Source organism: Coregonus lavaretus, assembly GCF_964263955.1.
Source record: "Coregonus lavaretus genome assembly, chromosome: 26".
NCBI classification, from domain to species: domain Eukaryota; kingdom Metazoa; phylum Chordata; class Actinopteri; order Salmoniformes; family Salmonidae; genus Coregonus; species Coregonus lavaretus.
This window is the reverse complement of record NC_140013.1, coordinates 41,775,263-41,788,997: the sequence shown is the minus strand read 5'-3', so window position 1 is coordinate 41,788,997 and position 13,735 is coordinate 41,775,263. Positions and strand designations below refer to the sequence as shown.

Sequence of the window (13,735 nt, the reverse complement as noted above, 5' to 3'; positions counted from 1 at the left end):
TATTGTTTTTTAATGACAGAAGTTTCTTCAATAATTGACTTTATTTTTGTTACAAAATGGAAAAGTTAACTTCAGACAACTACTTTTGTAATAATAATATCAATTAATATAGCATAATATTACCAATAATATCAATCAATAATAATAATAAATACACTATCTATCAACCAGAGTCAATCCATTAGAATTCACGTTCAGAGAATTCTTCAAAGCATGAAAAGAAACATGTCAAAGTGTCAAAATGACTGCAACTGATATGCTCTGAAATGAAAACCTTTAAATAACAAGTGTCTTTTTATTTTTATTTTACCAAAATGTAATACTTACACATTATATACATGCCTTGTGGTGAAACAAAATGCTTGTTCTTCATCAAACAAATGACAAAAAATTATAATAATTCAAGAGACTTCTGGAATATGTTAAATTGATATATTGTCTAATATACACATTTCAATGTTTTAAGGGTTCCCAAAATTCAACAATATTGCCCACCAGCAATCATCACATTAGCAAAGTCATATACAGCAATATTCACAAGGGAGCATTAGATCAATAAAGTAACATAGCCTGGGTCCCAAATGGTACCCTATTGCCTTCATAGTGCACTACTTTTGACCAAAAACCATATGGACCCTGGTCAAAAGTAGTGCACTATGAAGGGGAATGGGGTGCGATTTGGGATGCAAACCCCCCAATATCAACCTCTTTAGGTTCCCAGAACTCGTAGGATTTGGTTCTTCCAGTCTTTCAGAGATATAGAAGCTGACCAGTAGTTGTTCTTAGAAATGAAATGAGGTTCAGACCTTAGTAAGTTAGTGTCTTAGTCAGGGTGATCGGATACTTTCTGATCATACCGGGATTCAATCTGACCGCGGGATGATCGAGAGCGTGGCTTTTTAACCTGTAAAAGGTTCTCCTGATCTAACAAATGGAATTGTTTTAAGACAGTCATACCACGGATCATTTAGCTATTCGATTTAGAATTTTAGGACCCCTTTAGGTATATAAAAATAAGGTAAAAGATTTTTTGAATTATCCCATAGAAACGTATCGAATAACATATTCATAAATGGCAAAAAAAGACAGTCAAAAAATTAATCATAAGGTTTGAAATGTCTGTCCTGTATCTAGGATCTATATAAGACAGCTCTGGAAATATTTTTTAATATTTTTTTGGACACATATTTAACCAATTATTTTTGTTGGCACATAACTACCTCCATACTACCATTCATTTCTATGGGTTACCTTCACATGAGTTAGTTAGAGCCAAACCGTTCGGACGCTACAGACGTTTTTATGAGAAGACCGATTTTCTCCTGGTCTGACAAACAGCGCTGTAGCTCTGTCTTTCCGATTGGGCCGACATATGCAAGCGTTTACCGTGAATAAAGATCGCAGCGAATGCGGGAACACTGCCTCTGAAAGCCGCTTCGTTGACAACCCGCAGCCATATTGAATCCTGGCCCGAATCTCCAATCATTGGGTCTGAAAACATCAGTGAATATTAGACTCGTATTGAATCCTGAGATAATGAACTGCTTGGTGAATAATTATTTCTCTGTTTGTCTGAGACGTTGTGCTTTTTGTCCTACTTCTGATTCTCCCCGTTGTTCCTTTCCATGTGAGATGAGACTATGGCCTATACCAATATACAAACAAAGCTAAGAAAGGAGGATAATATGTCATCATATAATATCCACATTCAAACATAAACAATCATACGGATTGTGCTTCTTTTTTTTTTTTTCTTCCAATATTCTAAAACGTTTTCGTGTCAGTGTTCGAACTATTCAGTTGTTTTCCACAACATGCAGCCTAATTCTGCCTCTCATATATAGTTGTTGTAATCTCCAGATGACACCCAATACCTTTTTTTTTTTTTTTACAGTTACAACAAAAACCCCATCACATGTCGTTCACATTGATACATTTCACATATTCTTCTCTGAAAGCATAATTATTGGCATAGCCAATGTTTTCCGGCGTCAGATGAAGCACATTTCTTGCCGCTTCCTGACGGTAATATCTGCAAAAGGTATTTAACAGTGAAGGGGTGTAGGGGACGCAAAATCCTAATAAAAAAACCCACAAAGAGTTGAAACAAACATGACAGAAGCAGACCAAGAACGGTCTGTATATTTAGGCACTGTCAAATCAAACATGACAACCAACAGAGATTTGGGTGCTGGCCTGAATAAAACAGGGTCTGCTCTTTTAAAAACACTGAGTACATGAAGCGGAGTACATTTGAAGTAAAAACGAGGCAACGTTCTCAGCGATTGCTCGTGTAAAAAACCAACCGGTAAACTAAACTTGAGCTTTCTGTTTCAGTAGAGGAGATGGGGGTAAAGAACTGCAGCTACAGACTGAGCCAGCTACAGACTCTGCTGGTCGACTGGCAGAGATGGACTGGACATAGGGCGATTCTGGCAAATGCCAGATGGGCTGGTCCATCTTTAGCCCAGTGGGCCAGAAATATTATAATTTGCCTAACAATGGGTGCCTCAAGGAAACAAATGGGCCGATGTGTTAGAAATGCCCGGGGCCGATATCTCGTCCTAGTCCGCCCCTGCCTCTGATGGCCGACTGGTTTTGTCACGAAAGAAACAAACCGAAAGGAAAAGACAGAACAGAGGTCGAAACATAAAGGGAAAGAGACAGAATGAAACGGGAAGAACAGAGGAGGTCTAAATGAAGTACTCTTTCTTCTCCTCTGATGCATGGTTCCCCTCTGCGTTGATGATGGCTGTGTCTGCGTCAGGGGCGTCCTCGGATCCTTTAGCCTCGTGTGTTAGGTACGTCCCTGTTCACACACACACACACACACACACACACACACACACACACACACACACACACACACACACACACACACACACACACACAGACACAGACACAGACACAGACACAGACACAGACACACACACACACACACACACACACAGACACACACACACACACAGACACACACACAGACACACACACACACACACACAGACACACACACACACACACAGACAGACACACACACACACACACAGACAGACACACACACACACACACACACACATACAGACACACAGACACACAGACACACAGACACACACACACACACACATACAGACACACAGACACACAGACACACACACACACACAGACAGACACACACACACACACACACAGACACACACACACACACAGACACACAGACACACACAGACACACACACACACACACACACACACACACACACACACACACACACACACACACACACAGACAGACAGACACACAGACATAGAGATGTTTGTGTTATGTGTACCATGTTTCTAAATTCATTGAAAACTGTTTAAAGATGATTTACAGTATGTGAAAATGTTTGACAATTTCTTTAAAATGTTCACATCATTTTACAAAAAATATTGTGAGACTTTAGGAGAAGCAAATGATGTCCTTACCTTTATGCCTGGCCAGATACCGTCCTAGAGCTATGATCAAACACAAGGTGATGAACACAACCACAGCCACAACACCTCCGATTAATGCATGGTCAGGGTCATGCTGTCCTAGTGCATTGGGATCTGGAGAGAGAGGAAGAGAGGAGGAAGAGAGGAGGAGGGGAAGAAAGGAGAGATATAAGGAGGGGAAGAGAGATGGAGAGGAGGGATAGAGATGTGAAGAAGGAGGGAGAGAAGAATGGGATGAGGAGAGAGAAGGAGGGAGGGAAGGAGGGAGGGAGAGAAGAATGGGATGAGGAGATAGAAAGAGGGAAGGAGGGAAGGAGAGAAGAATGGGATGAGGAGAGAGAAGGAGGGAGGGAGAGAAGAATGGGATGAGGAGAGAGAAAGAGGGAAGGAGGGAAGGAGAGAAGAATGGGATGAGGAGAGAGAAAGAGGGAAGGAGGGAGGGAGAGAAGAACGGGATGAGGAGAGAGAAAGAGGGAAGGAGGGAAGGAGAGAAGAATGGGATGAGGAGAGAGAAAGAGGGAAGGAGGGAAGGAGAGAAGAATGGGATGAGGAGAGAGAAAGAGGGAAGGAGGGAGGGAGAGAAGAATGGGATGAGGAGAGAGAAAGAGGGAAGGAGGGAAGGAGAGAAGAATGGGATGAGGAGAGAGAAAGAGGGAAGGAGGGAAGGAGAGAAGAATGGGATGAGGAGAGAGAAGGAGGGAGGGAGAGAAGAATGGGATGAGGAGAGAGAAAGAGGGAAGGAGGGAGGGAGAGAAGAATGGGATGAGGAGAGAGAAGGAGGGAGGGAGAGAAGAATGGGATGAGGAGAGAGAAAGAGGGAAGGAGGGAAGGAGAGAAGAATGGGATGAGGAGAGAGAAAGAGGGAAGGAGGGAATGAGAGAAGAATGGGATGAGGAGAGAGAAAGAGGGAAGGAGGGAAGGAGAGAAGAATGGGATGAGCAGAGAGAAAGAGGGAAGGAGGGAGGGAGAGAAGAATGGGATGAGGAGAGAGAAAGAGGGAAGGAGGGAAGGAGAGAAGAATGGGATGAGGAGAGAGAAAGAGGGAAGGAGGGAAGGAGAGAAGAATGGGATGAGGAGAGGGAAGGAGGGAGGGAGAGAAGAATGGGATGAGGAGAGAGAAAGAGGGAAGGAGGGAGGGAGAGAGATTGAGAGACGGAGGAAGAGAAGGAAGGGAATAGAGGAGAGACATCACCACCTGTTTCTGATAGGTGTGTTTCATGCAGTGGGTCGTTAAAGAGGAACAATGAAAACATCAAAGTGTTTCTGAAACAACAGGAACAAAACTGTCATAGCAGTGCAGTGAAAACAATCTTCCAGGATAGCTTATTCTTCTTGAATTATTCAGCAGCAGTCTCCCACTTTTAAAACGGTTGAGTTTGGGCCTGAGACAGTAAAAACATGACATTGTGGTGAGGGAGGAATTCAACTTTGGATACATCCCAAATGGCACCCTATTCCTCATAAAATCCACGACTTCTGAAAAGTAGTGCATTAGGGGATAGGGTGCCATTTGGGATTTGACCCTAATCTATCAGTGGTAGGCCTACTGTAGCTGCTAGCTATCCCTGCCAAGGCAGCCACAACAGGCTCAAGCCACTGTCCCTATCTTGCTCAGAATCAGTGGTGCTTAAGGTCTTTGGTACAGTCTGAAATGGCTTCAGTTTAACCTGAGGCTGACTGGGGGGGGGGGGGGGGGGGGGCAGAGAGCATCCTGAAACAGGTTTACCACCCTACCCGAGCTGGGCCCCCCTGTCTCTGTGTGTGTGTGTCCTGCTGTAAACTGTAAGCGGTCGGTCTGACGAGTCTTTATGTGCTACTTGTGTGCTCTGCTCTCATTAACTCATGGTGATGAATGGCAGAGCCCGCTGCTCAGCTACGCAAAGTCACCCTGAGAGGGAGAGAGAGAGAGAGGGTAAGGGAGAGGGGGGAGAGAGAGAGAGAGAGAGAGAGAGAGAGAGAGAGAGAGAGAGAGAGAGAGGGGAGAGAGAGAAGGTGAGAGAGAGAGAGAGAGAGAGAGAGAGAGAGAGAGACAGAGAGAGGGGGAGAGGGGGAGAGGGAGAGGGGGAGAGAGTGAGAACTTGTGTTTTTACCCGCCAATTTTAATATGAAAAATCTCCATGTGGATGTAATTATATGCAAGACGTACTGTATAATTCATCATCTTGATCCGGATAGTCCACGCAGAATGGGGCCACCATGATGGAACTTTCAGCCTAACTCATTGACTGCATCCCAAATGGGACCCTCTTCCCCTCTTCCCCTCTTCCCCTCTTCCCCTATTACCCTATTTTCTTCATAGTGCACTACTTTTACAAAAGTAGTGAATTACACTGAGTATACCAAACATTAGGAACACCTAATGTTTGGCTGGATGTCCTTTGGGTGGTGGACCATTCTTGATACACACAGGAAACTGTTGAGCGTGAAAAACCCAGCAGCGTTGCAGTTCTTGACACGAACCGGTGACACCTACTTCCATACCCCATTCAAATGCACTTACACCCCCTGAATGGCACACATACACAATCCATGTCTCAATTGTCGCAACGCTTAAAAATCATTCTTTAACATGTCTCCTCCCTTTCATCTACACTGATTGAAGTGGATTTAACAAGTGAAATCCATAAGGGACCATAGCTTTTGGGCTCGGGCTCCCGAGTGGCGCAGCGGTCTAAGGCACTGCATCTCAGTGCTTGAGGCGTCACTACAGACCCCCTGGTTCGATTCCAGGTTGTATCACAACCGGCCGTGATTGGGAGTCCCATAGGGGCGGCGCACAATTGGCCCAGCGTCGTCCGGGTTTGGCCGGTGTAGGCCGTCATTGTAAATAAGAATTTGTTCTTAACTGACTTGCCTAGTAAAATAAAGGTTAAATAAAATAGAAAATAGAAAAAAAATTAACCTGGTCAGTCTGTCATGGAAAGAGCTCCTAATGTTTTGTACACTCAGTGTAGGGTGCCATTTGGGACAAAGCCCTGGGATGTAGTGTAGTTTATTTCCTCTGACAGATCAGAGATAGGCCTGATTAAACCTGTCTGTCTGTCTGTCTGTCTGTCTGTCTGTCTGTCTGTCAGGAACAGGAAGTGTTTGGTAGAGTGTGTTTCTAGTTGTCATCTAGATAAAAGCTTCAGCTATCTGTTGTTTAATGCATGCGTGTCACTGCCAAGGCACAACAAAGGACAAAATAAAAACTATGGCTGAATCCCAAGTGACATCCTGTTCCCTACATAGTGCACTACTTTTGACCAGGGTCCATAGGGCTGTGTAGTGAATAGGGTGCCATTTGGGAAGCAGCTAACTTGACATCAGATTGCTGCACACGTGGATTCTATTCTTTCGCTATGAAGAGCGACAAGGTTAGGAGGACAATATCAATATTTACACACATTACAGGAGCACAGCCCATGAATGGAGAGAGGTGTCTGAGTTCATTAAAAGATAATGTCTACGTCCCAAATGGGTCAACAATGGTGCACTTTTGAAGGAAATTGGATGCCATTTGGGATGCGAGCAATGTGTTGAGGAGAGGAGGTAGCCTAGCTAGAGAAATGTATATATCCAGAGGACATGTTCTGTTATGACATCGCTATATCCCTCTTCAACGTCCAATCGGCCTGTCTGGCACGACCATGATTATGACCATAATTATCAAATCAAATCAAATTGTATTTGCCACATGCGCCGAATACAACAGGTGTAGACATTACAGTGAAATGCTTACTTACAAGCCCTTAACCAACAATGCAGTTTAAGATTTTTTTTTTTTTAAATAGCAAATAATTAAAGAGCAGCAGTAAAAAATAAAATAACAGTAGGGAGGTTATATACATGGGGGGGGGTACCGGTACAGAGTCAATGTGCGGGGGGGGCACCGATTACTGATGCCAAGAGGTACCAGGGGACATGTTCACTTATACCCTGATGAAGACAGCTTGTCTGTCGAAAACGTTGGTTATTAGGATATTAGATTATTGCATCTGTGCTCCTAGAGGGTACGGCTCTCGTTGTTGTTGTTGTTGTTCACTTATGACATCACTATTATTCACTAGGGTTTTTTACTTGTACATCAAGCTGCCGTTACACCACACAAACAGAAGGTATGCTCCTCCCCTTATAGACCGTTCTGGCTAAAACAAGGTTTACTTACTTGACTTTATATTCAAGAGATAGACCATAGACCGGACCTGGTAGAGGAAGGCCACATATCTGCCGGCCCGTCCCAAAATGGTACCCAATTCTCATTAGCGCTCTGGTGAAAAGTAGTGCACTACATAGGAAATAGAGTGTCATTTGGAATGCATCCACAGAGACTGGCTGGGGTAGAAACCACTCAACCAAAGCAGCCAATTTAGTTGCTCCATTAAATGATTAAGACCTCAGCCACAGCCGGCCCGCCCATTTAGGCAGGATTAGACTGACGAGGGCGCCATTTTCTGAACACATAACGCCTCACATAATTCTACCCCAAAAAACAATGACAATTTCTCTCAACCTGCGGCATAAGGGCTTTTTTTAGGTGAGCGTTGATGCCGCCCTGTGATGAGCAGCGCCCACTTTGTCAAAGGCAGGTGCACAAAAATATTTAGCTTGTCCATTCCCGGCGCGCCTCTCCAGGGTGCTGTTGGAGAGATGCAACGCTGTGGCGCTCCACCAACGTTCCGTCGACAAAATCATCTGACATAAATCACGTAGCAGATATAGGATACGGTAGAAAGAGTATGTGGCCTTTCCTATAGGCTGGAGATTAACTATTTCCAACTTTCATTCAGATCAAAACATTTGCCTGATTTCAACATTAGGAAAATACATATTTTCAACGTCTGGAAAATATGTTTTTCAACATCCAGAAAATAAGTATTTTCTACTTTCATTCAGAACCGAAAATAAACCTGATTTCAACGCCCGGAAAATACATATTTTTCAACGTCTGGAAAAGATGCCTTTTCAACATCCTGGAAAATATGTATTTTAAACATACGGAAAATACGTCTTTTCACCTTTCATTCAGAACCTACATTGAACCTAACTTCAACGTCTGGAAAATACATATTTTAGACGTCTTTTCAACGTCATTTTGCTTACTAGGACTATTCTACTTTTGCTGGAGCAGGATTTTTTGGTCTTGCCCAGGGCGGCAGAACGGAAGGACCAGCCCTGACCTCAGCAGGATCTCATGTTAGATATTAATTTCTACAGTCATAACAGTCATCCAACATACTCCATTCATAGCTAAAAAATACATGTGCACTATTCCAACATGCAGTATCATGGTTTCCTATCCAAATGGCACCCCATTGACTATTTAGTGCACTAGTTTTAACCAGGGCGCACTAAAAGTAGTGTACTAGATAGAGAATAGGGTGCAAATTGAGAAGGAGCCATGGAGCTCATAATCATTATCGTATTGTGAAAGATTTCTAAGATGTAATTGTCGGTCTCAGGCTATGATCATTGATCAAAAAATTCAGTGACATTGCAGATGCTTTTTTTTCATGCATTTCTTTCAGATGAATCTACAGATGGATCAGTATTGTATAAAACTCCAACAACCCTTTTCAGCTCTTTCTCACAGATCAGAATCGTCTGGAAGGGCCATGAAAAGGAGCTGGTAATGGGAATGATTCTGAATGATTCTGAATGATTCTGAATGATTCTGAATGATTCTGAATGATTCACATACAGGGGGGGAAAGCACACCAACAAGATAGACCATCATGCAATTTCAAGATGATGCAAAAATATGCATGTGACTGAGGAAAGCTACGAAGAAGATGTTTTTTGGTTTCTTAATAGACGGTGGGCCAGGGCCAATGTTCATTTGTGCCTGTCGTGTCAGTGTTAGAGACTGAATAACACAAGTGGCAGACAACCTAGTTAGGCATCACATGTGGGGCAGACTGACTCAGCTCCGTGCAAGGTGACGGTTAGACTCATGTGGGGCAGACTGACTCAGCTCCGTGCAAGACTCATGCTGTGTGATAGGAAGGCTACGGGCAAATCTGAAATGGCAACCTTATGGGGTTCTGGACAAAAGTAGTGCACTGTATTGTTTAGGGAATAGGGTGCCATTTCGGACGTAGCCTGTAGCGTGGTCAGTGTCGGGCTCTACAGAACAACCGGCTTGCAATGTATGACCTCACATGTATGACCTCACATGTATGACCTCACATGTATGACCTTACATGTATGACCTCACATGTATGACCTCACATGTATGACCTCACATGTATGATCTCACATCCCGGATTGCAATTATGACCTGACAGCCGGCTAGCAGCGGGATATTTACCTGTGGTGGGCTCTGGTAAGTCTTTGGCTGTTGCCATGGTTGCAGGGAAGGAAGGGAAGACGAGGGCGACAACATAATATCAGAGCACAACTGGTAGAGCACGGCGCTTGTAACGCCAAGGTAGTGGGTTCGATCCCCGGGACCACCCATACACAAAAATGTATGCACGCATGACTGTAAGTCGCTTTGGATAAAAGCGTCTGCTAAATGGCATATTATTATTATTATTATTATTAGAGCACATGAAGATGACATCATAGAATGAGGCATGGGGGGGGGGGGGGGGGGGGGGGGGGTCTGGGGTTAGCATGCTCTCAGAGACAGACGGACGGACAGACAGAGAGAGGGGTTAGCATGCTCTTAGAGGGTCGACAGATGGACAGACAGACGGACAGACAGAGAGAGGGGTTGGCATGCTCTTAGAGGCAGACGGACGGACAGACAGAGAGAGGGGTTAGCATGCTCTTAGAGGGTCGACAGATGGACAGACAGACGGACAGACAGAGAGAGGGGTTGGCATGCTCTTAGAGGCAGACGGACGGACAGACAGAGAGAGGGGTTAGCATGCTCTTAGAGGGTCGACAGATGGACAGACGAATGGACAGACAGACAGACACAGCGGGGTAACACAGCGGGGTAACACAGCGGGGTAACACAGCGGGGTAACACAGTGGGGTAACACAGTGGGGTAACACAGCGGGGTAACACAGTGGGGTAACACAGCGGGGTAACACAGCAGGGTAACACAGTGGGGTAACACAGCGGGGTAACACAGTGGGGTAACACAGCGGGGTAACACAGCGGGGTAACACAGCGGGGTAACACAGCGGGGTAACACAGCGGGGTAACACAGTGGGGTAACACAGCGGGGTAACACAGTGGGGTAACACAGTGGGGTAACACAGTGGGGTAACACAGTGGGGTAAGACAGTGGGGTAACACAGTGGGGTAACACAGTGGGGTAACACAGCGGCCCAAAGCGAAGCTCACTTCAAGCTCAACTGACTGATGACAAAACCAGAAGATGCCCGCTGAACGTTGGGAGTCTTTGGGAACATCACAGTGACAGCAGTACAGGGCCCAGCGATACACACAGGCAGACAGGGTGACAACCAACCACAAGGTATTCAAAGTCTACTCACTGTTATGGGGTAAAAGGCTATGGCAGACAGCTCTTAAAATACTAGTAGATACTGTAGACTCGTAGAAGAAAAAAAAGATGCTATCTAGAACCTAAAAGGGTTCTTCGGCTGTCCCCATAGGTTAACCTTTTGAAGAACTATTTTTTTGGTTCCAGGTAAAAACCCTTTTGAGTTCCATGTAGAACCCTTTCCACAGAGGGTTCTATATGGAACCAAAAAGGTTTCTCCTATGGGTACAGGCAGAACCCGTTTGGAACCCTTTTTTGTAAGAGTGTATAGCTCTGTTGGAAATGTCAATGTCTATTAAATCAACTCTCTGGGTATCAACTCTCTGGGTATCAACTGTCTGGGTATCAACTCTCTGGGTATCAACTGTCTGGGTATCAACTGTCTGGGTATCAACTGTCTGGGTATCAACTGTCTGGGTATCAACTGTCTGGGTACCAACTGTCTGGGTATCAACTCTTTGGGTATCAACTGTCTGGGTATCAACTGTCTGGGTATCAACTGTCTGGGTATCAACTGTCTGGGTATCAACTGTCTGGGTATCAACTGTCTGGGTATCAACTCTCTGGGTATCAACTGTCTGGGTACATTAGACCTGATCACTTTTTATTTCCCTCTACACTTCTGATGTTAGATGGACAGGGTAAAGGAAATTCAGCAGCTCTTGTTTCTTTATTGTTTTTTTGTCTTTATCAGACAGCAATGGGCTTCTTATTCACACTCATCACTGTGGATCTGATTCCAAACCACCTACAGTGAAGCCATGCTCTCTGGCTCTAAAGGTTGAGTGTAGGCGTGCTGATCTAGGACAGATACCCCCCCCTGTCATGTTATTCATTGTGACTTTAAAGGCTAAACAGATCCTAAATCAGAATTTCTACTCTGGGACAATCGATACAGCATGATAACTTTGTCTCATTAGCTCATCTCTCCTTTCTATTACATAGTGTGAGACCTAGAGGAAAAACAACATCAACGTGTATTCAACTACAGCTGCTGTTTGTATTCTGAATCCAACTTATGGGATTCTGAATGCATAAACCCTTTCCAAGCAGCAGAACATGGTGAAGGGAAGCTAGCTTCTCTAACTCTCTACGTTCTAAACAGCAGAACATGGTGAAGGGAGGCCAGCTTCTCTAACTCTCTACGTTCTAAACAGCAGAACATGGTGAAGGGAGGCCAGCTTCTCTAACGCTCTCCTTCAAAGGAAAGGCATTTGATCCAACTTTGAGGGATTATGTTGCATGTGGCCCTCATTTGTGCATGGACACACACACACACACGCCCGTACACACACACACATCACGCGCACACACACACACACACACGCATACACACATACATACATTCACACACACACACACACACACACACACAAAATAATTGCAGACATAATGAGGTCTTAAATAAGAACTGAGGTTTGTGGAAATATTGCTCAGCTCTTCTTCTTCTCTTTTCTCTGCAGAAAGTCCTGTCAAGTTGTTGTGGGAAGGCCTGACATAAATATGTATTTGAAAAAGGCTTTGGATTTACGGATTTTACTGGTTTACCGGGCGAGTGAGGGGAAAATCCATTCACCGCCTGCGTCCCAAATGCCACCCTATTCCCTATATAGTGCACTACTTTTGACTAAAGCCCTATAGGCCCTGGTCAAAAGTAGTGCACTAAATAGGGAATAGGGTGCCTTTTGGGATGCAAACAGTGTCTATTTCTTCACAGAAAATTGCTCTCCTGGCTCCATTCACAACAGGGCCTGGAGTGAACCAATGGTACATGTGCTGATTCTGAAAAAGCAGAGCCAGTTATAAATATATTACAAATCAGAGCATCTTTCCTCAACCTCTGTGGCTCACAAACCTCCAGCTCTCCTCAGCCTCCGTGGCTCAGTGGGGGCGGTGGTGGGGGTGTTGGGGGTGGTGGTAGTGGTGGTGGTGGGGGTGGTGGTAGTGGTGATGGGGGTGGTGGTAGTGGTGGTGGTGGGGGTGGTGGTAGTGGTGGTGATGGTGGGGGTGGGGGTGGTGGGGGTGGTGGTGGGGATGGTGGTAGTGGTGGGGGTGGTGGGTCAGGTGGTGGTAGGGGCGGTGGTGGGGGTGGTGGTAGTGGTGGTGGTGGTGGTGATGGTGGTGGTAGTGGTGGTGGTGGGGGTGGTGGTAGTGGTGATGGTGGGGGTGGTGGTAGTGGTGGTGGTGGGGGTGGTGGTAGTGGTGATGGTGGGGGTGGTGGTAGTGGTGGTGATGGTGGGGGTGGTGATGGTGGGGGCGGTGGTGGGGGTGGTGGTAGTGGTGGTGGTGGTGGTGATGGTGGTGGTAGTGGTGGTGGTGGGGGTGGTGGTAGTGGTGATGGTGGGGGTGGTGGTAGTGGTGGTGATGGTGGGGGTGGTAGTGGTGGTGATGGTGGGGGTGGTGATGGTGGGGGTGGTGGTAGTGGTGGTGGTGGTGGTGGTGGGGGTGGGGGTGGTAGTGGTGGTGATGGTGGGGGTGGTGATGGTGGGGGTGGTGGTGGGGATGGTGGTAGTGGTGGGGGTGGGGGTGGTAGTGGTGGTGATGGTGGGGGTGGTGATGGTGGGGGTGGTGGTGGGGGTGGTGGTAGTGGTGGTGGTGGTGGTGATGGTGGGGGTGGTGGTAGTGGTGGGGGTGGTGGTGATGGTGGGGGTGGTGGTAGTGGTGGGGGTGGTGGGTCTGGTGGTAGTGGTGATGGTGGGGGTGGTGGTAGTGGTGGTGGTGGGGGTGGTAGTGGGGGTGGTGGTGGTGGTGGGGGTGGTGGGGGTGGTAGTGGGGGTGGTGGTGGTGGTGGGGGTGGTGAGGGTGGGGGTGGTGGTAGTGGTG

The 13,735-nt window shown here is 46.0% G+C and overlaps 1 pseudogene across 1 annotated transcript in view; it reads right to left on the bottom strand.

Annotated features, from left to right (window-relative positions):
- Window positions 1-1,911: 1,911 nt before the first annotated feature.
- LOC311101349 (cell adhesion molecule 2-like) overlaps window positions 1,912-13,735 on the bottom strand; it is a 94,752-nt pseudogene continuing 82,928 nt past the window's right edge. Inside the window, exons 7-10 of the transcript in view lie at window positions 9,763-9,789; window positions 3,465-3,587; window positions 2,707-2,809; window positions 1,912-2,032 (exon numbers count right to left, since the gene is read on the bottom strand). The product of the transcript in view is annotated as a cell adhesion molecule 2-like (transcript). The remainder of the gene's footprint in view (window positions 2,033-2,706; window positions 2,810-3,464; window positions 3,588-9,762; window positions 9,790-13,735) is intronic.